Genomic DNA, 24,334 nt, shown 5'->3' on the forward strand with positions numbered 1-24,334 from the left:
AATTTGTCTTCATTTAAATATCGTAGAATAGAGTTGGTCTTATTTATGTATGTATATATGTAATAGAGTCAGACAACCGGGTAGTTGATGCCGGCGAGTGTGATAGAGACAACCGGGTAGTTGATGCCGGCGAGTGTGTTACTGATGGAGACAACCGGGTAGTTGATGCCGGCGAGTGGTAGTGGTAGTATTGGCAGAGTGTAGAGGCCGTGGTGGGAGTGAATGGATTCGGTCCCGGGGTCGACTTAAGAGTTCCAGACTGTAACTGCGGCGGTGGTGCTCAAGTGAGGAAGATAGATCGAGACAATGAAGTGACAGTTTAGTACTACTGTTAGTGATAGTAGTAGCATGACTTCATGTGTCAGAAGTAGAAGTAGGGAGTTGATTTCATGAGCGAAGAGCACACACCACAGTCAAGTCCGGAGACACCATAGTCTACCCGAGTCCTAGCCCATCCACTCCAGGGTAGTGGAGGCGATCAAACAACAAAGGCCAGTATGTATAATGAATGATGAAGTCTTTATTCAGGAACAATGGAACAGATTATTCTTTTGTATCGTATTCTATAGGCGTGTAGCAATGAATGGATCAATGAATGAATGAAAAGAATCAATGGCAGAATAATCTCATAATATTAGCTATAGCAGTTAAAAATAGATTTAGCGCGGACGTCAGGGAAAGCACCTACGTCACTGGTCCAGGTAAAGTGATGCGTAGACTGAAGAGAGTAAACTCGATCGAGTTGTGTGCATCTTCATGATTTAAACAAATTAATGCAAATAACATGGGACATGTATGAAGGAACGAATAAGTCTAAACTAAAGAGTTATGCTACAAAATCAATCATAGTGAATTGCAGAGTTAAAGAGTAAATGTTTAGCTCGTAATTAGTAATCAAAGGCTGTATGAAATATTTAAGTAGCAATTTATTAAGTATACAGAAGAACAAAGTAGATTTAGATGACTCAAGGTAGGTGGCTAGAAAGCTATGATTTGCCAGAATAAGTGATATAAATTTGTAAATGATCATAGTTGTTAAAATGAAGTTATAACGATGTGAAGAGATGAAAGAAAGCACACAAAAATATAGTATCAGGCCAGAAGTCACACCCAGCCGAAGATAAAAATAGTACTACATCGAGAGACTACCTGTGTAAGGGCTTAACACACAACACACAGTGTACTATTGGTCATAGTAACACACACGAGTAAAGGAATGTTGATATCAACCACAGAGGCACACAGTCTTGCATACATTTAAATAGTGATGGTAGCGACAAGTAGTAAAGAGCAATAGAGTACAAAATCAAATAACATTAGATAGAATGGTCATTCTATTACATATAGACTTGCAAATGGTTCATACAACATAGGTTATAATGATTTTAAAACTATTCACGAGTTACAAATACTAGGAAGATAAGTTTTACATTTCTATTGAAAGATGTTATTCGTTTATAAGGAAAAATATCCCAGAAAAGTGAGTGGAGTGATGTTGGTAATACCAAGAAATACAGTGAGTAGGAAAGTGCCAGAAGACAAGAGAGAATAAAAATTTCACGGCGGCGATTGGGGCTCGAATCCGCGACCTTACTGGTACAACTCCGTACAGTAAGGTCAAGGTCACCGGTTCGAGCCACCAGCTGCTGCTGCTAAATTGTTATTCTCCATTGTCATCTGGCGCTTTCCTACTCACTGTATTTCTTGTTAAGGAAAAGTACTCTAATTCAAAGAACTTTAGCAATGAGGAATAATCTAAAGTTTGAGATAGATTTTTAAATTTCAATTAATTGCTTTAAAATTGCCATTGATTGGGAGATTATTCATATAATAGATGCCATCGCACTACGATGAATTATTCACTACGATATTGGATGTTAATTGCATTTTGTAATGGAAACTCCAAAATGTATAAAAGTGAACATACCAAACGAATGTTGATAGGGGAAAATTTATTACGATTTACAACTAAGACACTTAGACTTGTGTTATATATTTGATAATGTAAAACAGCGATATTTACCGAAAATTGTCAAATTAACAAAGAATTCGGGTAGTATAACAATAAAAAATGTTATTGATGCATAAAAGTTACAAAGCGCATTCAAATGAAGACAAATTTAGATCCTTTAATCTTTCTGTAGATACGACAGATGTCGAATGTCAGGCAGAAGTCTAGTAGCGCGTCTACTAGCCTACTAGCTCATACACCATACGATAGGTATAATTTAAAAAATCAAGTTTAGTACCATAAGATTTTCTTTTGTGTATATCTATTTATAAATGCATACCTAACTGCTTTTACTGAGAGAGCACTAACGATAATTTGACAACTCTAAAAAGCTGCTACTGAACCCTTGATAAAAAATGGTAAAATGTCATACCAGGTTAGAGTAAAACAGATCAACGCCCATAAAGGGTTAATGATTTTGAAAGGTATAATGATAATTGAGACGCGATAAGCGATGTGTTTATAGAGAGTATTGGTTGGAATGAACCTCTGTGAACCCTATTTCCTATCATTACCTCATTATCACAACAAAGCAACACTCATTTATACAAATTCCCCCCCCCCCCCTCTTTTTTTTTTTTTTGAATAATGGTTAATTTTGAAAACCAAATTATTGGCAATCCATTAGGTTAACTTAAATCCCCCAATCCAAGATCTGTGCTGTGGTTAGTTGCCGTGAGCTATAGCTCTAGGTTATTGCTTGCGAATAAAACTAAATCAAATATAACGGTGCCGGATAATGACCCCCCCCCCCCCCCCCCCCCACACACACACACACCCAACCCTCCCCCCCCCCCCCTCTCCCCCAACCTCTCGGAACCAATAGATTTTAAAATAAAATGTAATTCAAATGCTATTTAAGTTTAATCTTTTTCCTTTTAAATAAAGTATCAGATATATAGATAAATATAATTGGAATAATTTGGTGTTGAATGGGAAAAATAAAATTACCGTGCGAATATTCGTTACATTTTTTTAAACAAGAGATGGCAAAGCCACTCTTAATGTAATTTTAGTAATTTATTTATTTATTTATTTATTTATTTATTTATTTATTTATTTATTTATTTATTTATTTATTGTTTTCAAATATGCGATCATAACGTTTTCAATCTAATACTATATCTATTAAGTGGGAAACCGTATAAATAATATTGATTGAACGAATCTGTACCTATTAAAAGGAATCTATTGACTCGCTAAATCGTTCCATTGATCTGATACTAGACTGCTAGAAGCTGTGGACTGTAAAGAGTAATAAACAAAAATCAATAAAACAGCTTGAAAAAAAACTGAACAAAATACCAAAGACGGGACGTTTCGGGATCAAAACCCTTCTTCAGGCAACAACAAACAAACAATAAAGACATAAATACATTACAAAATTCCAGATAGAGTTCTGTGTTTGGCATTTTCTTCTTTTTTTTAAAGCTGCCATATTCATTTTTTTGTTGGGAGTCCCTCCGAAAGCTCCTACATCCCCAGTATTCTTGTTTTTATAATGTTCTAGTAGGGGGGTTGGGAGGGGGGCTCAAGCGCCATTTATGTTAGTCATTATGTGAAGTGAAGCCAGAAAGTCTACTATGCAAAACTTTACAAATACTTCAATGATTGTTATAATGTTTACAAATCAACGTTTATCCAGGTGCGGCTATGTGGTCTTGTGGTATGGCACTCGCTTTCGGATCGGAAGGTCCTGGGATCGAGTCTCGCTCGTCGCATAGTTGAGTGGTTGGAAAAGAAAAAAAAATCTTTCCTTACATTCTTCTCTCGTCGTACTCAGGTGTAAAATGAGTAACGGGCCGTTAACAGCGTTGTCTCTGTCCGAAAAATAATTGTAATATCGCCTCACAGGCGTCACGTCCCATCCTAAATGTTAAATGTTGCTGTTGGCCAGGGACCCCTTGTAAAGCGATTTGAGCAAGTTTAGTGGATATTGCGCTATATAAAAGTTCAATTTTAAAAAACAAATCAATCTTCCTTTATAAAGGCATATCACCAATATATTAGAGTTTATCCAGGTTTCTGTCACGTGAATGGGCAATAATAGTTGTGTGCTGTATTTGGGATAGAACGCTGGTTCATCGTAAAGGATCTCATATAAATCCAGCTATGCTTTCATTGCTGAGGGAAGAGAACGTTACAAATCATCGCGGATACGAACTAGGTACGCTTCGATTAGGCAAGGAAAGAATTTTCTACCGGTTGAGCTACCCCCCCCCCCCTCCCACCTTTCTCATCCATCCACTCTCTTAGTTATTCGAGCACATTCTCATAACGTATTATCGATACAAAAGAATCGATCACACGTGTTGGATCACTAAGTGCAATTTATCTTTGAATTTTCAATATCTACTTATTTTTCTCCAATAGCTTGCGAGTATGATACTCACTTTTTATGTTAGCATTTTTGCTAAATTCGACTATCAAGAATCCAATACATAAAATTGCAATGACAACGCCAATGATTTTTTAAAAAAAGAAAAAGGATATAAACCTATTTACTATTAGGTTCGGATAATGAGATAATCGAAATCATTGCGATTAAATAATCGATATTGAACGAGTGTATATAACATTGTTTGGAGCAAGGAATGATTTTCTTTCATCAAGAATACCTACTTAACTATCGGATGTTTTTTGGGGGTAGAATCCTGTGATCTCTATAAAAAATATGATTTAACTATAGTCTTCTTCTTCGTCTTCGTCATCGAACCGTCGCCATCCTCTTCCTTATCTTTCTCCTCCTCCTCCTCCCCCTCTCCATCTCCTCCTCTTTTTCCTCCTCCTCCTTCTTCTCTTCCTCCTTCTCCTCCTCCTCCTCCTTTTCCTCCTCCTCCTCCTCCTCCTCCTCCTCCTCCTCCTCCTCCTCCTTCTTCTTCTTCTTCTTCTTCTTCTTCTTCTTCTTCTTCTTCTTCTTCTTCTTCTTCTTCTTCTTCTTCTTCTTCTTCTTCTTTTTTCTTCTTCTTTCTCGTCCCTATACTCCTCCACCTTATTCTTCTTTTTCACTTCCACCTCCCATATTTCTCCAGTTATTCGATCTTTAGACAATTCCAGTATCTTCATTTTTTTTCTGGCACAAGTATTGTAAAACCCCTAAAACAAGTCATCGTATAAACAAAAAAATATCATTAAAGAATAAATAATATAACACAGGTTGATCGAGTCATATATTGTTTTTATTGATGAAAATGAAAAACAGGAAATAAGAATGGACAACTGCATCATAATTTGATGATTTCAGGTTACAGATAATGATAATGTCTCTTTTGCCAGTCTACGAAATATTCGTCATAGTCGTCCTTCCGAGTCATTAGGCCCGTGGAGCCAGAGTTTATCCCGGTTTCTATAGCGTGACAATAGCAATTTCTTGCTATCCTTTGCAAAGCACTTTCGCCAAATCTAACAGACTCAGCTACCCATTCACTACTGGGTGGACAAGGGGGGGGGGGGGGGGGGTGGGGGGTCAGAAAAAAAAGTCTCGACTGCACCAGGGATCGATCTTGGTCCCTTTGCGTGTGAAGCGAATGCTCTACCACCTGAGCTATCAGGACCCCCAAACATTCGTCATAACTGTATGTAAATTTCTAAAATAAGATGAAAGAATCACCCGAATACCTGAACTAAATTAAAATGGACAATAGCTATTCGTGTAGAACATTGCTGTAGTGACGCTCAAATTTACTGAGGACAAACAGATAACAATGCGAACTTGAATGCAAGCTTCAATTTAATATACGAAAACAGATCAAATAGACGTTTCGGGTTTCCCCTTTATCAACAAAACAGGATGAATGAAAAAAAAAACACTACAGACGAATGAGATAATATGGTAGTGGCGTTGTTAAGATTAATAAACAAAAACATTGATTGGCAATACATCTTTGAGCAGCAACGTTTACATTAAGTCTCTCCTTATCAGCTATTTTCAGAATTTTACCCAAAACTTCACACTCACCCAAAACAAAAATAGATTTTTCAGAGTAGCAACAGATTAGCAGAAAAATGAGCTCTGCAACACAGTGTTGATTTTTTTTGGCTATAACAATAACAAAATGAAATCAGAATAAGAAAATTGTTGGTTGCATCGTAACGAATGTGACGATTTTCCTATGGGTGGTAAGGAGAGGTTTAAGGACAAAGAGACAGATCCGCCCATACTCCACGTGTGTGAGGTAGTTTGAGTTTTAAAAAGAAAGATCTGAAAAAGGGTGTATGAAACAGAGTTGTCATAAACAAAACAAGAAAGAAAAATACAAGAAAAAAAAAGCCCACCCCAAATAGTCAGACCTCCTGATTACCGACACTTTTCAGGTCTTTATCTTACAACAGTGCCTCATCTTTAATTTGTCACTTACCTGTTTAAACCTGAGTCTTTTAGTATCCACCATCGGCGCATCCCCTTGCCTCGTCTTGCCACATGATTTGGAGCCAGAAAAGGAAGAATATTGATAGATACCATCAGAAAGAGGCAGTTGCCCGGTACGTTTTCTGGGAAATGAATGGAGAAGAGATGGAATAGAACAGTTGGTAACACCTGGGATGATCGAAGGAAAGAGAGCTAGAGGAATACAAAGAATGACTTATTTAAATAATCTAAGAATGGCCAGAGGTGATTTTAAAAACAACGCAGACTTCATGTGTACCGCTCGTGATCCGTGGAGACAGCTGACCGGCAACGTGCTCAAGGGTACAAGCCACGATGGATGATGAACAGCCATCCTACTCTGAAGAAAAAACAAACCAAACAATGCGAATTAAAAATCTAGCCAGAAAACTCTTAACTTCAAATTAATATCGATCTATTTAAATGACCCTCATCTCTGACCTCATAAGACAAAAAGTCGCAGATCGGTAATTGGGTCAAATTGAGATACTGGCATTGTCATATCATTCTTGAGCCGAACGCGCATTTTTCTATGTAAGCTCTTTATAACTCAATAAATAAATGTTTGATTACAAAAATTTAGAAGGAAAACGACTAGATAGATTAAAGGGTATAGGATCAAACGGTTTTTTGGCTTTCCTATAAAATGTATTGGTTTTTTGACTCCGATATGCAACTCTTTGTCCTAAAACGACATAAAAATTATCAAACCTGGGACTTGGCAAATACATCAGATAACTCAGATAAGGGATTTTGGCTCTCCTGTAATATTTATTGGGTTTTTGTTTCCCTTTGTCCTAAGACGGCATATCTTGTCCAAAATCCTCAAACCCGGGAATTCGCAAGAACATCAAATAGCTCGTCAACGATTTTTATCTTTATCACAGATTTACAAAGTTCTCTACATGAATTGGACGTTGGGTGGAACAAATCCAAAAGAACGATTAAGTAAAATATAGAGCCTCAACGGTGGACTAGGAACCAAACCACTCTGAAGTTGTCCACTGTTGCTGCGCTATATCTCACTTTATTCGTATAGTACAACGACGCTCTTATGCGACAGCTATTGTATAAAATGTATAATATGAGTTTTTGTAGAGTACAATTTCTTCTAGAATGCTCAAAGCGGTTTACAAGGGGCTCCAAGACAACACTTACTCTGAACAGATGACGCCTATTAATTATTTGTGTGGCTGACTGAGAAAACCCGGAAAGATTCATAAATCGGTATAGACTATAGATAGAATGCGCTTGGCCAAGGAGTTCACAACATTGCCATCCGGAAGTATAACGGACCAACACACAAACTCTGTGTAACCTTGAACTTTTATAGTCTGGTTAATACAGTTTAGTGAGAACAACTCACAAACGCGGATGGCAAAAACAATAACAAAGGCCTGAGTGACGTCATCTGCATACTATCTATAGACCACATCTTTCTGATCTCTTACCACTTTAAATTTTCTTTCTGTGTCTATTACAGCCCAAGTTATGAATAATTTTTTTCTGAATAAAACAGTAAAGGAAGGTGCCCCAAACGTAAACAAGGTCTAGAAGCACGTGGCAGACCACATGTTCCTGTCTTGACAGCTCACGTTCCAATGTAAATTATAGAAAAAAATAACCTTTAAAATTTGGCTGTTATGTGGCAAAAGAAACACATATTCATAAATACTCGATCACGCGTCAAATAATATCTAAATATTGATTTTTTATTAAACAAATCGTAAAATTTATCAAAAATTACTGTCGGTCTATTTTTAGACCACGGTCAATCTCATTCTCCAAAATCAATGCGCTTGTGTGAACAAAACAAGAACTATTTGAAATCTGGTTTTCGGAATAATTTAGCCATATACAAAGAATTTAAATAAATAACTATTTTATTTGTACGTATTTGTTTTTAACTGACTGAGTATTATCTACAATTTGAACGACAAAAACGGGAGACCTGTTTTGTGCGCAACGTTGTCCGGCTGCTAAAGTTCCTAATCACCAGAAAAGAATGGCAGTCCAACTCATGCAAAGGTAAGATGCCAATTTCAGTGTTTGAGTTTGTAATTTGTATCGATTGGTTTTGAGAGAAGGAAACGATTTAGTTCAATGTTAATCCATAATAGCGTTCGGGTATTTAACTTTGGATGTCTCACCGGCATAATTTTAGAATGCTTTGTTTATTTGTTTTCATTTCACTTCGCAATTTGACTGCTGTCAGTCATTACAAATTACAGTTACAGTTACAGTACAGCTTCACTCGCCGATTCTCACTTACAGAGTTTACGTTTCCTTCACTCATGTCTGCTTCATGCTCATTCAGTGAGTGATTCGAATACTACTCTGTGAGAGAACACACTTTTCGTAATTTATGACATTTTATGGGTAACGTTTACAGTCTAGAACGTGTGTCAGTGTCAGCGTCAGTCATAACTTGACCGAAAAACAAAACAGAAAGGAACAAAAAAAAAGAGCAGACACCCCCCTCCTCAGTAGTTGAAATCTCAACAAAAGTTGTTTTTTTAAATCCTCATCTTTCGTGGCGCGTAGCTTTCACCGCTTGTCATATTTTATTGACTCTCGCTCTTTCCTGACCTGATAATAATAATAGATTTCGAAACAGTCTTCATTCTCTCATTATCTATTCATGACTGGAACTGGAAAAGGAACAAGACAAAGGGTCTCTGCCACCGATTTTCAATATCTTGTGTTGTTTGAGGGATTTAAGTTGGTAGCCGTTTTTGCCACATAAGACTTGTTGTTATTGTTTTTGCTGAGAGTCGATGGGATAAGGAATGGCAGAGAGGGAGGAAGGGGTGAAAAAATGAGAATGTCTGGGAAAAGAAAATGTCCCACTCAACCCCTTCTCGCATCTTTGATATTTGGCAGGTGTCAAACTACATGTATGACGTTTTGGATCTTCCAAGCCGTTTCGCCTTATTTGGTCGGTAGCTCTGTGAAAGAAAACATACAATTGTAAAATGCAGGGAGTGCGGTCTGATATTTTCGTCGTCGCTATGATTATTCCCAGACAGGGTCTGCCAATAACGAAAATTGGTTATTCCCAGACCGATAGAGGAAAAAAAAAAACAATATTTTTTTATTTAAAAAAAAAATAAAAACAATTTTAAGAAATTCATGCTCAGAAACGGAACAAGGCCAAACAAAAAAGGATAAAAGAATAGACTCGCTCCAAAAAAAAAAAAAGATTTTAAAAAAAAAAAGGGGGGGGGGGGGGGGAGAGCGATTGAATGAATCTGTGCAGCTAAAATGAGCAACGAGTTTCCCTTGGCTCAAGAGGAATGAAAATGAAAAAAACTGTGTTTAAGTTTTTGTATGAGTGTTGTGGGGGGTCGTGGGGTTTTGTTACAGTTTTATACTTATAGATAGAATGCGGTTGGCCAAGGAGTTCACAACATTGCCATCCGGAAGTATAACGGACCAACACACAAACTCTGTGTAACCATGAACTTTTATAGTCTGGTTAATACAGTTTAGTGAGAACAACTCACAAACGCGGATGGCAAAAACAATAACAAAGGCCTGAGTGACGTCATCTGCATACTATCTATACACATCCCTGTTAGTTCAATCTATTTTGGGGGTAATGATCAAGTGGGGCCTGGTCCCACAACTCTTTACGGATTTACCTTGGATTGAAATGAAAACTAAACCTCTCTGATTACTTTAGATTACCTAATTTTATTTCATACGTTTTTTTATGAAGAAGAAGCTTTTTAGGATTTTGTAATTCATAGGAAACACCATGATATGTGACATGATGTCTTATCTAAATTTTGCCTGAGGAATGATAAGCCAACAATTTTGAAAAGCTCTCTCTATTGATCGAATTATCAAAAATTTTATTTGTGATCAGATATTTTATTTGACTTTAAAGTGAAATCTAGAGGCATTAAAAAATATTCAATGTTTATTAGACTTTTCTTATGTGATCAAAAAGTTAAATACAGGAAATACTGATCAAATGAGTTCACCAGAAGGTAAATAAAAGCCCATTTTTTAAAAGCTAATCGACATTGGTTATGTAATCTTGCCTTCATGATCATAAATCTCTGATAAAATTAGACCTGACACAACGGTTTTAGTTTTAACAACCTAGTGGTATCTGAGTTCCAGGTCCATTATGTTTTCTAATGTTTTTATTGAATATAAGCAAACCATTAAGAAATAGGTCATGTCTATATATTCAACATTGAATGGTATTTCTTCTTACATTGAAATAAGTGGTTCTTTAGAGTAATAAGGCTCATGGAACTGGAGTTATTCCTGTTTCTGTAACATGAAGCAACAGACCTTAAATAGTGCTTGATAACTTTCTTTAAACAATAAATGGTATTTCATCTTACTTTGAAATAATTGGTCCTTTAGAGTCATAAGGCTCATGGAACTGGAGTTTTTCCTGTAACATGAAGCAACAGACTGTAACAAGTGCTTGATGAACTCTGAATAAGTTGCACATTTACATTTTACTTGTAGAGTTAGATCCAGTTATTCATTCAAACATTGCTATCTTAATTTCAAATTGGCATTTAATTAATAATAATAAATATAAAGTTAAATAAATCCAATGATAATAATTGATAAAATAAGATAATTATAACTTTTATTCATTGGTTGGTCCATATGAATTTTACTTTATGATTTTGTGTGAGATGATATTGCTTTTTATGGGACCATGGGAAAATGGTTTAGGATGCCATGCTTATCTTTTTTTTTCAGATCTAAATAACATTACAACAAGAATGAGTCTCTGCATTCCTTTAATTGTTCTGGAAGCATTGGCCTGCCTATACCATGGGAATTAAACAATTTATATTCAGGAAGAAGTATCATTATTATTATTATTATCATCATCATCATCATTGAGTCATATCCTTCAAGATTATCAAAATGGCTTTCATTTGTTACTGTATCTTATAGAGTTCCTCATATATCATTATGGACCCTTCTATGTTTTTTTAATGGAATTAATGTTTTTATTCTATATTCTTCATAAAACCTCTCAGCTTTATTGACCTACCAAGTATAATCTAGAGACTAGAGAGCGGTGATTGAGAGAACAGGACCATATTTTGCTTTCGAGCGTTTCTTAATTTTAAAAGCAGCTTACTGTAGTTTGTAAAGATTTTAAAAAACTTTTTTCTAATGACAGCGTCTAATACACGTTAAAACCAATGCATTTCTATCCCGTTGTAATTTTTGGCAGTGGTATCTCCATTTTAATGGTATTGGCTCCTGTTTCTTTATACAAATGCCCTGTGAGCTTGTTATACACTCGAAAGAAACATTTACATAGGGAAGTCAAGAAGAATATAGCAAAAGAAACCTGCTTCCTTGGTTATGAATAAGAAATTTAAAAAGAAATAGGCAAATATCTCTTTATCTTGTCTACCATTTAACTTTCTAATTATTTTTAAAAGTTTATTATATCCTTTTCTATATTTATAATTTAATTTATCAACAAGATAAGAGTACTGATGAATCTATTTATGTAGCTGATTTGTAATGGTAGTAGAATTTGATAGATGGGACCATGTGATGTTGCATATCAGAACCTTTCTTAATCAAAGCTTTTGCTAAGGCTCTTAAATCACAGATTTAAAAAAATGGAACTACACAGTTTCAGTAATAATTATCAATTTTCTTTATTTTTTTTCTTTCTCTTTCACAGGATGAGAATACAAGCATACCTTTATAATGGAGAAACATCTTATCTATATTTTTAAAAATGATTTTCAGTTTGAATAACATGAATATGAATGAAATGACAATAAAAGTGATATAAATTTATAATCTGCTTTTAATTTATTTCGATTTCACAAGTTGTGTTATGGCCCTCAGATACGGCAGGACGGGTGAGACTGAGAACCAGTCCTCACAATAGCACTAGAGGTCTTGTATGCAAGATGTGATTTCCATTGATGCAGTTTAAAGACTGTCCTGTTTTATTCATTCTGGTGCACGCTGTAGGTTTTTTGGGGTTTTTTTTTTTGTTTCTTGTTTTAAAGAAAGATTCTTTGGGCTTTTTTCTTCAATCTAAGACTTGATTGAATTCTGACTCAATGCAAATCAACTTTGTTCCAACTCCAACTCCTCAATTTCAAATTACAATGAACTTGTGCGCCCTTCCTTCTCTGTTAACCTACAGGTTATTGGATATGTAAGTTTAATACATTTACGTCTACCACAATGATAGACTAGCAATTTATCTAAATATCTTGCATTCGTCTTTTGTAATAACTTTTCATTCTGGGTTACACATGAAAGTTAGCAATGCCGGGTTACAAAAGTATTTTGATATTAAAAAGATCATCATCCTAACATTCTAATCTTAATCTTTGTCATCTTACTTTTTTTTTTATATGTTGCCAGGTGTAAGACTTATTAATTTTGCAAGTCATCATCATCATAGCTTGTCGCACCAACACCAAACTCACTCCACAGCATTGGGGAGCAGACTCTTAGGTCATGGTCAGTGCAGCTGAGCCCATCCTGGCATTCTCTAAGGATGTCTGCTCTGGGCATTCACATGTACACAAGCTAGTCTCAGCCAGCCCCCACTTTTTCATGCCACCAGTTGTTCTCACAAGTTTTGCCCGTGCTGTGTTCAGTGTTACCAATTCATTCCTGGGGAGCTCGGTTCCGTAGGACAGTTCTTCTCTCGGATCTCCAACAGCTTCATTTGCATGATTGTCCCACTCTGTGTGGAAATCCTGTATACAGCTGCATGGTCAGGGTTGATGCTTTCTTCCGTCATGAAGCTCTTTCTCGACTTCAGTCTACTTTTTATTGGGCTGTGGTCATGTTGGGGGTGCCTTGGGTCCATTTTCTGTTATATTTCTGGGCTTTGGAAGCAGTGGCTCTTCGAATGTGGGGAGGTGCAATGCCAGCCAGCCGATGGAGGACTGGAACTGCAGTCGGTTTCAAGTTACTCTAATGATCCGGCAGGTGTTATTTTGACATGGCAGGATCTTACTCAGACTGGTGAGACCTTTTCGGCTGTTGAATAGCAGAGGGCTAGTATGGTTGTCCTGACTGTTTTCTGATCTGCTCCCCGTGTAAGTTTTTCTTCTCTTTTCTTAGGAAGTTGTTTCTTTTGGCCACCTTTGCTTTTGTTTTCTTTGCGTTCTGAGAAAAGGACATTGTGCGGTTTACGGTAACACCGAGGTACACGGGGAATGTGTTGTTCTCCAATATGTCCCCATTCCAGGAGATGTTCAGTTTCCTGTTTTCTTTAGACTTGGCGGCTCTTTATATGGAAAGCACACTCTTGAGTTTTTCCTGGGTTAGCATTTTGTGAGTTCTTTAAATGTGGGCTCAGAGAGTGGCTCCAGGACATCCGTTAGTCTCTCCTCAATGGTCTTGAAATCAGAGGCCTGGGACGCGAGACACAGATCATCAGCATATAGAAACCCCTGGATGTTCTCGAACTGAGGTTGGTCATTGGTATAAACGTTGAAAAGGATAGGTGCAATTACCGATCCTTGAGGGAGTCCGTTCTTTTGTGATCTGCTTTTCTTCCCATCCATTTCCACAAAAAAGTGATGGTTTGACATAAGGGATTTTATTATTGCAACTATTTTTGTGTTACGAGTTACCCTTGCAACCTTTAGGAGCAGTTTCCTGTGATTTACTGTGTCATAGGCAGCTGCCAGGTCCACGAACACAGTTCATGTAATTTGTTTGTTCTCGTAGAGATGACTGATCCTACCTCAATGGCGATTGGTCCGGATTGTGATTTTGGTATGGGGTTGCCGACAGTTTTTGACATGGCTGGAAGACACAAATGCAGGGTCTGGGTTGTAACCTGTTCTCCAGCGAGCGCTTGAAAAGGATGATTCATGCGTCATAGAAGAGTGTCAGATTATATTGGTCAGCCCATTCCTCAACAGTATCTACATCTTCGTTGTTCTCATTGTATCCCCATTTGGTGCTGTGGCTGTTAAAGTCACCTATCACAATCATTGGTTTCTCACTAGTGGTGGATGTAACTGGCCACTTGAATGGCGTTGGTGGAGGTTTGTTGACAGATATCACATTGAAGTGTCTGCCTTCAATTCTGAGAATTTCCACCTCACTTACTGTCATGTCCTGGTTGTATGTCACTATTGATTTGTCTTTGACTTTGATGTAGTTAACGCTACCGTGAATGTTGCTTTCATGTTGTATGACTAAATGCATGCCAGGGATGTTTAGTGCCACGGTCTTGTGCGTCTCTTGTAGACAGAGTTGCGTCGCTGGAGGCCGATTGCTACAACACACACAACACCAACATTTTGCAAGTATCTTTAACACTTTTACCATTAAACGATGATATTGACAACAACAATAATAATAACTATTATTATTATTATTATTATTATTATTATTATTATTATTATTATTATTATTATTATTATTATTATTATTATTATTGTTATTAATAATGATATTAGTAGTAGAGGTCTAGTAGTAGAAATAGTAACAGTTGGACCAAGTACATAAATATGAATATTTATACAGCGCATTTCAACAGATTCAGATAGCCGTGAGCAATGCGCTTCACAATGTTTCATATTTATCCCCCCCCCCCCCCCCCCACTTCAACAAGCCGTATGGAACCATATTTCTTTGTCATACAGCCTGTTAAGCGACCCTTGTGTACTAAACCTGTCACTACCCGTCATTTCTGTAGCCAGATACTCATTCAATCGAGTGGGGTAAGCGGTAAAGTGCCTTAGCCAGGGAAACAACGCGGGGACCACAATTTTTCACGATTAGTCATCCATCCTATTACTGATCACACTTAGCATTGGCATTGCTCGACTTTTGTGACAAGACGAAAACCGTACCGCTGAGCCATACGGTCCGTTAGTTCAGTCTAGTTTTGTGGTATCAGTGGTTATAATACAGTAGTGGTAGTGCAGTTATAGTAGAAGTACGTAGTAGTAGTCTTCTGTTCAAAATGGTCATCTGAGCGAAGAGATAGGAGATAGATTCGAATTTACTCTCTTCATTGCATTGACCGTATGCTTTGACTTTGATCATTTGATACGCTGTAAAAAAAAAAAAAAAAAAGTACGGTCCACCTTAACCAAAAACAAGCAACAATCTTAGTTTCCCTGAACATAGATATGGTTTTGTTTACGGGAAGAGGGGGAACCATGATTATGGTTTTCCTACAAAATAAAAGGAGCATTTGGGCTATAAATAATATGATCGTGGCCTCCCTAGCTATCTCAGGCTCGGAGTAAACAGCTGGAATTTATTCACGACCAGCTTCAGTTTGCTGCCTTAGCAACATGTAAACAAAAAGTTGGTTGGATGCGCATGACATTACTAAAGGTCAACTGCAGCATAGTTCGGGTCATTTATAAAAAAAATCTGGGTCACGTTTGACGTCAAATGTTATTGTTTACATATGGGGCACCTTCCTTTACTCTTCTATAAAACGCGTTGCTATGGGAAACACTTCATCTTCCATTACGTTCTCATATCTCGAATCGAAGCTTGCCGCATCTTCCCGGGTTTTCTCAGCCAGCCTCACATGATTTTTGTTTTCGTCAGAGACAATCATGTTGATACCACTTTCACTTCACCTAGATAAGGTAAGAAAATTCGAGTAAAGACCCAAATCCAAGTTCTCACTTTGCAGCGCTTACAGAGGTACTCAAACTTTCGACCTTTAACCCTCTCCTTACCAGCCATTTTCAGAATTTTCCCCAACACACCCAACACAAACATATATTTTTCTTACTCAAACAGGAAAGCAACAATTACATTCTAAACATATTATTATTATTATTATTATTATTATTATTATTATTATTATTATTATTATTATTATTATTATTATTATTATTATTATTATTATTATTATTATTATTATTATTATTATTATTAAGCAAATTGAGCCCTACAAACAGTTTCAAGGTTTTATAGCGATAAAAAAAAAAGATTTTAATTTTGTTATGTAAAATTGAACTCAGAATGAGAAGTTATTGGTTTTATCGTAACGAACGTGACGATTTTCCTTTGGTTGGTAAGGAAAGGGTTAAGTCACAAACCACGTGTTATATGACTGGGCCACTAAGCCGCTTTGGATGGGCCAACGTTTTGATACAAGACAGGTCATGTAAATGTTGCTGCTCGATCTCGAAGAAATAAATAACAATGTGAAATTGATTGTAAGCTTCAAATTAATAAACAAAAATAGATAACGTGGACGTTTCCGGTATCCCCTTTATCAACAAAACAGGATGAATGAAACACTGCAGACGAATGAGATAATGTGATAGTGGCGTCGTTAAGGGGAAGAAACTTTTAAAATCGGTATTATGTTAGAATGAACCAGAATTCGAGAAGGAAATTTCAAGTGAAAATGATCAGCCATATAAAATGTTAATCTCTCCCACGCTAACAACTATACAGTATTCTCAATAGACTGAATGGAGATGCCGTCACTCAGCTCTTTGGTATGGGTTTAGATATCTGCCCAAAGTATGCAACTGCAAGAGAGGATTTTTGGCCTGGTATCCCACCAGAAGAAGAAGAAGAAGAAGAAGAAGAAGAAGAAGAAGAAGAAGAAGAAGAAGAAGAAGAAGAAGAAGAAGAAGAAAAAGAAGAAGATCACCAGTTGGACAAATGATTTCTACTAATGTCCCTTTAACTCTAACAATAGACTGTAATAGGTTACACAAAGTTTTGTGTTTTGGTACTCTTCAAATGGTGGGCATAACGGGCGACTATTTTACCTAGAAGCATAACATCAATGCAATATATTGACTTGTTAAAAATCTGAAACTCACGTCTTTGATTATGTTCAATGTTCAGCATTGGTAATGTTTGTTTTAAGACACGTGAAATCCTTCAACGCAAACACGGCATGCGAGACAAAGATGATAATATGTATCAAGACAAGAAACTTAGGGGCTACTTCCGTCTGTGGTTTTCAATATCAAGTCGGTAAACATAGCATTTCTTGATTGGATGTGTTTATGTAAAATACGCACTATTTCAACCTGCGATACCATTTGTATAAATACCAAAACTGACGTGCAAACGTATACTTCCATTTGAAGTTTAAAGTTTAAAATCTTGCTAAAGAGAATTTTGTGAACATTAAAGTCCATTAGAGAGAATTTAGTGAGAAATTATTATCCAACTGAAGATAAAAACTGCGAAAACCTGAGCCAAGTTTAAGTAATATATAAAAAATAAACACGAGGCTGTTTAGTGACTTATATAAATACGCATCGTTTGCTATTAAAACCCTAATTCCACTCCAGAAGTTTTCCCGTCTCTGAATTTCAGTCTCGGACACTCTCGGACAGTATTATGGGGGAGTGGTTAAGATGCTACAAATTGCATTGATAGTCAAAGATAATATGACAACTGGTTCAAGTTGTATGATATGTTTAGAAGTACGGAGTTGGTTTCTGAAACAGTTAACTGCCGTCTAGAAATTTGTCCAGAAAGCTCGTTCTTCAAATATAGCTCGATTTAAATAATCCTTATCTTGGCAGAAATGACCAAACTTGGGAACTCTCAATATCTCTTGTTTGAGAGTTTTTGCCAAGATGAGGGTCATTTCCAGAAACCGTAACTGCCTCATTAAGGCCGTTACGGTTTCTGGGACATGTGTGGAGAAGAGACGGAATAGAAAAGTTGGTAACATCTGGGATGATCGAAGGAAAGAGAGCTAGAGGAAGACAAAGAATGACTTATTTAAATAACCTAAGAATGGCCAAATGTAATTTTAAAAGCAACACAGATTCCATGCACACCGCAGAGGATCGTGATTCGTGGAGACAGCTGACCGGCAACGTGCTCAAAAGCACAAGCCACGATGGATGATGATGAGGGTCATTTAAATCTATCGAGATTTGAAGGAAGAGTTTTCTGGCCAAATTTTTAATACGTGTCTGTCCAGAGTACGACAGTTAACTGGTTAAAATGCCAAGAACTAACATCTTACATTTCAGGTACACAAATAATAGGGAAGAAAAGTCGTGACGTCACAACCTCTACTCTTTTGATTCCTAAATCCTTAGAAGTGGGTATGTAACCAGTCATTCGGAGTACTACTAATGAATAGCTTACATAAAGGTGACATAACTATTTTAGTAGCAGGATGTATAGATAGTATGCGCTTGGCTTAGATGCTCACAACATTGCCATCTGGAAGTATAAACGGACAAACACACAAAACTATGTGTAACCTTGAACGATATATTTGGTTAATACAATTTAGTGAGAATTATTCATAAACTCGGATGGCAAAAAAGCAATAACAAGGACCCGAGTGACGTCAACTTCATTCTATCTATAGGTAGATTCTTATGATTACGGGACGTCATGATGGATGATATTTATTGACGACCAGCATATATTTAGACTAGAAAATCAGAAGCCATCACTCTGAAACTAGAAGCTGAATTACACATTTATTTATCTATCCAGTCCTCCTAAGAGAGGTTTTACATTTCCAATAAAATAAGAGCGATTTTTTGTTGTTGTTGTTGTTTTGTTTTTTGACATCACACTTTTCTTCCGTATTTAACTTAAAATAACTTTCATGCCCAGGTTGTCCCCAAAGTAATACCCTTTTGGGATGTAAAGTTACATAGTATTGTTATGGTTGGAAGATGCGTGGGTGTATACCTAGAAACCTAGCCAGATACGTGGGTGCGATTTGATTTCACGTCTGGACATGTTTCTGGAATGTACGCCTGTGGTATGACATGGTAAACAATGAAACCTCGCTGTACCGAACCGCCCCCTCCTATACTCATAGCCTGGCAGTAGGGCTTATCTTTTCACCTATAGTCCGTTCCAAGACCCGTGCAGAGGGGATATTGCAAATTCCTCGGAAATTACGAAATGCGGTGTCCTGATTTTCTGCTTGCGGGCTTTTATTTTAAGTGACATTCCGGATTTTGAATAGCGATAGACCAAACAGTTTTCTCATAATGCTCAATTCCTTTGATGTTTTCGTCGTTTGCAATAAAATATGACTCAAACTTTAAAATGTTTACAGTAATGGTGTGTTGATTCTCTTTCCCGTGGGGAAATTATTCATAACAGAGTTGCATTCAGTGGCGTAGCTCAGCAAATAATTGTGGGTTGTTTGAAATAGTTTAATAATAGATAGCATTTATCTAGTACTTCACAATGTTTATACTTTATCTCTTCCCTTGTGGACAATGGCCATATAATACATTGGACGACACAAGCAGCCCGACAGGTGCTTATACAATTTTCGGACAAAGACATTAATGTATAAAAAAAAAACAAAAAAGAAAAAAAAAAAAACAAAAAAAAAACAAAAAAAAAAAAAAAAAAAAAAAAAAAAAACAAAAAAAAACCCAAAAAAATCAAACACCACCCCCCCCCCCCCCCCCCCCCCCCAAAAAAAAAAAAAAAAAAAAAAAAAACCACATCAACATGGGGATCCTGGAATTTTTAAGATAAATGCCTTTCACAAAGACATAACACCCAACCGACTGTTGAGCAATTCAACTCATAAAGGGCGGACAAGACATGTCACGAAATTCCACCGGTCACCCATTGATTGCATTACGTGTTCGCCATTATTGACTTATGTTCGCTGAAAAAAAGGATGAGGGAGGGGGGGGGGGGGGGACTTTGAATGTATTAATGTAAAATATCACTGAATATAAACCTTCTTTAACACCAGATTCCATGTCATTTTTTTACAGTTCTAACCTTTAAAATACAAGAGATGCATAATTAAGATAACATAACTATTTATTAATTTGACCTCTCCTCTCTGAGTTCCTGGTTGTGAGCAATATTGCTATCTGCCGCATACCATGAAAAAGAATTCCGCGCTTCGCCTCTCTGCAGATATACTTGTAAATGTTCCTCTTTGTGATAAATGTGCATGTTTAATCCATATTTTTAATCAGTTTTTATGAATGGAGAAATCATAACAAGAACAAGCTTCGCCTCTAGCTTTCAACTTTTAAATTGTAACAATTGTTTATGTCAAGTGTGTACAAAGTGTACAATTTGCTGTGTCATTGTGAATCCAGGGTGGCAATGTTAGTGAGTAGTGCACATGAATCTCGTGAAATGTAAACCCTTGGTTAAGTCTTTGGGCGAATTCAGGGATCGTTATCACAATAGAATTCACTGTGTATAAATATTGTATTGTAAAACATCAAAACGTTCACTCATCCCAGACCCTTCGTTTTTTTATGTACCGTAAAAAGGAAAAATCCTAGACTGCACTGTAACCGTGTAAAAAAAAATACAAATTAAAAAAAACAAAAAAAAACAAAAAAACAAATACAAATTAAAAAAAAAAAAAACAAAAAAAAAAAACAACAACCCAAAAAAACAAAAAACAAGAAAAAAAACCCAAAAAACAAACAAAAAAATAACGGCTTAATATCATTAACAATTCTAATGTTCGAGCCAATAGGATTCAATAGTCGTAACGTCACTTCCTTCCTAATGACGCATGGTAACTTAGCAACACTGGCTCTAAACTATCGGAACAATTGCGGACGCCCGTATGAAATATTTCTCCGGAACATAAAGGATATCCAGAGGGGAAAAAAACATAAATTTGATCATGTTTTGACTTTTACACATTCTGATCACAAGCCATATGAAAAGTTCTAGCCAGCATGAAAAATAAAAAGTAATGATTTTCTTTGTTTATAACCAAGATGGACGCCGTTGCCAGGCGGTGTGACATCAGACTATTGAATCGTATTGAATTCAATAGTCTGATGTCACGTCGCCCAGCAACGGCGGCCATCGTGGTTCTAAACAAAGAAAATCGGTACTATTTATTCTTCATGCTGGCTAGAACTTTTCAAATGTCTTGTGATCAGAATGTGTAAAAGTCAAAACATGATCAGATTCATAATGTTTTTTTTCCCCCTCTGAATACGCTTTTATGCTCGTCGGAGAAATATTTCATGAGGGCGTCCGCCATTGTTCAGTTACTAAGTTACCATGCGTCATTACGAGGGAAGTGACGTTACGACCATTGAAGAGTATTATCATTAAAATCCACCAGACGGTTGTGAAGATATACACATCAACGCTGCGCACGGGTTATGGAACGGAATATAATTTGTAGGTTTGTTTCAATGACAATAATCCCATTGGTTGAACTATTGAATACAACTCACGATTTGTTATTAGGTGCTGTCGATTTGTATTTTGACGTAATTTTTTTGCTCAGTGTCAGACTATGAGTTTACGAAGGCGACGACCGACCGAAACCCTACTTCCATAAGCCAGAGAAGTCGTGACGTCACATATTCTAGACTTCCGGTTCCAAACTCATTGGAAGTGTGTATGTAACGTCCTTTGATTGGTGGACAACAACAACAACAAAAAATGATTCGAAAGACATTTCCAAATGGTACTGGTATCATAGTGTGTTAACTTGCAGTCCTTGTTTGATTTTATGAGTTTTGTTCACTCATATAGATGCTATGCGCTTGGCTAAGAAGCTCATAACATTGCCATCCGGAAGTATAACGGGCCAACACACAAAGCTATGTGTAACCATGAACGTTTATAATCTGGTTAATACAGTTTAGTGAGAACAACTCACAAACGCGGATGGCAAAAAACAATAACAAAGGCTTGAGTGACGTCATCTTCATTCTATCTCTGGAAGTTGAAGTCACTCGGGTCTTTGTTATTGTTTTTTGCCATCCCCATTTATGAGTAATTCTCACTAAACTGTATTAACCAGATTTTAAACGTTTTATGTGTTGGTCCGTTATACTTCCGGATGGCAATGTTGTGAGTTTCTTAGCCAAGCACACACTATCTTTCAACCAACGAGCCTCAATAAAATAGTGTTTACAAATAATATTATAGATAGTTCGAAGATGACGTCACTCAGGTCTTTGTTATTGTTTTATGCCATCCGCATTTATGAGTAATGCTCACTGAACTGTATTAACCTGACTATAAACGTTCATGGATACACACAGTTTTGTGTGTTGGTCCGTTATACTTCCGGATGGCAATGTTATGAGCTTCTTAGCCAAGCGCATACTATCTATATTATTTACTGTCCTCTTTGCGGCGATATGGTCTTGTGGTATGACACCCGCTTTCGGAAGGTCCTGGGTTCGAGTCTCGTTCGCTCGTCGTATAGTTGAGTTCTTGGCAAAAGCTCTTTACAACAGCTCACGTGTTTAAAATGAGTACATCGCCGATATTAGCGTTGTCTCTGTCTCTGTCAGGTAAAAATTGTAATATCGCCTAACAATCGCCATGTTTCGTTCTACATGTTACCTGGCCAGTGACTCTTTGTAAAGCGCATTGAGCACGTTTAATGGATATTGCGCTATATCAAAAAGCTCAAGTTTTAATAGTGTTCACAGTGTTGAACACAACTAAGGTACATAATCTGTTTCTGTTTGTTTTTAAGGGTTTTACGGCGCTTGCAACACATTTTGGTCATATTAGCACCAGTAAAAAGGACGAAAATTGGATAGAAAAACATTCTAGATGTACCTGGACTACGTACAATTGAAAGGACTTGAGGAAAAAAGTAAGACATATGGGAACTGATGTAAATTCCAAGAGCACACTATCAGTGTACTTAGTTTGAGATCGCCTAAAAGTCTCACGCAGACACAAGCACAAGATCCCACTAAGGGGGATAGACTCAAATGTTTACAAATCATGTTTAAAAAATCATAAGAGAACATAACAGAGAGATGGTTTACAAAGAAAAAAATATCATCTCCCAAAACTATACCTAAACATTCGACTGTTTCCCTCCCAGCCAAGGACTCCGGCCAGGGTCAGGACAAAACTAAGTAATCTCATTCCACGACAAATACAGAAAGAAATTGGAAAGCAGATATAGGGGGATAGAAGACACAGCAAGTAAGCTCATTGTCCACTATAGGAGGTCCGGAACCCAACCAGGACAGAATCTGTAATAAACCGATTAACCTGATAGGCAGATTCTTTGGATTACGGGACGTAAAAGAGCAAGGATGGATGATCTTCATTGAATAGCAGTATAATTTATTTAGACTAGAAAATAAGATACCATCACTCTGAAACGAGAAGATCCATTACACGAAAGTATTGATCCAGTCCTCCAGAAGAGTGGTTTTACACGAATGAATGAATGAATGAATGAATGAATGAATGAATGAATGAATGAATGAATGAATGAATGAATGCATGAATACATTATTTAATTGTCGGTAAAATATTACATCTTTTATACACAAATGCAACTGGTAACAATTACAATAAATTATAAGAAGAATTTGAAAAAATAATATTTTTAAAAATAAAATCTGATTTAAAATCAGTAAGTCCTTTAAGGCTTTTCACTGACATACGAATTTAAAAAAAAAATACTTTGCACATAAATTGATTTGTCCCGCAGTTTCATTAAATATGAATATCAAATATACTTACGAGAACAGAAAACCCGACAGATCGCTTCAACAGTCATAACGTCACTTCCCTCGTAATGATGTATGGTAACTTAGTAACTGGCTCTAAACAATGGCGGAAGCCTTAATGAAATATTTCTCCGACGAGCATAAAAGTTTATCCAGAGGAGAAAAACGTATAAATACGATCATGTTTTGACTTTTATGCATTCTGATCACATGACATATGGAAAGTTCTAGCGAGCATGAAGAATAGTTTAGTCTTTGTTTAGAACCACGCTGCTCGCCGTTGCTGGGCGACGTGACATCCGACTATTGAATCCAATTACTCATAAACGCGGATGGCAAAAAACAATAACGAAGATCCGAGTGATGTCAAGTTCATTATATACAGTGGCGGTTCTAGCCTATTTACAGTGGTGGGGCAAAGATGATTCGGTCATAAATATATATATATATATATATATATATATATATATATATATTATTTTTTATTTTATTTTATTTATTTATTTATTT

Source organism: Berghia stephanieae, chromosome 4, assembly GCF_034508935.2.
Source record: "Berghia stephanieae isolate SIO BIC M18660-M18661 chromosome 4, UCSD_Bste_1.3, whole genome shotgun sequence".
Taxonomy (NCBI): domain Eukaryota; kingdom Metazoa; phylum Mollusca; class Gastropoda; order Nudibranchia; family Aeolidiidae; genus Berghia; species Berghia stephanieae.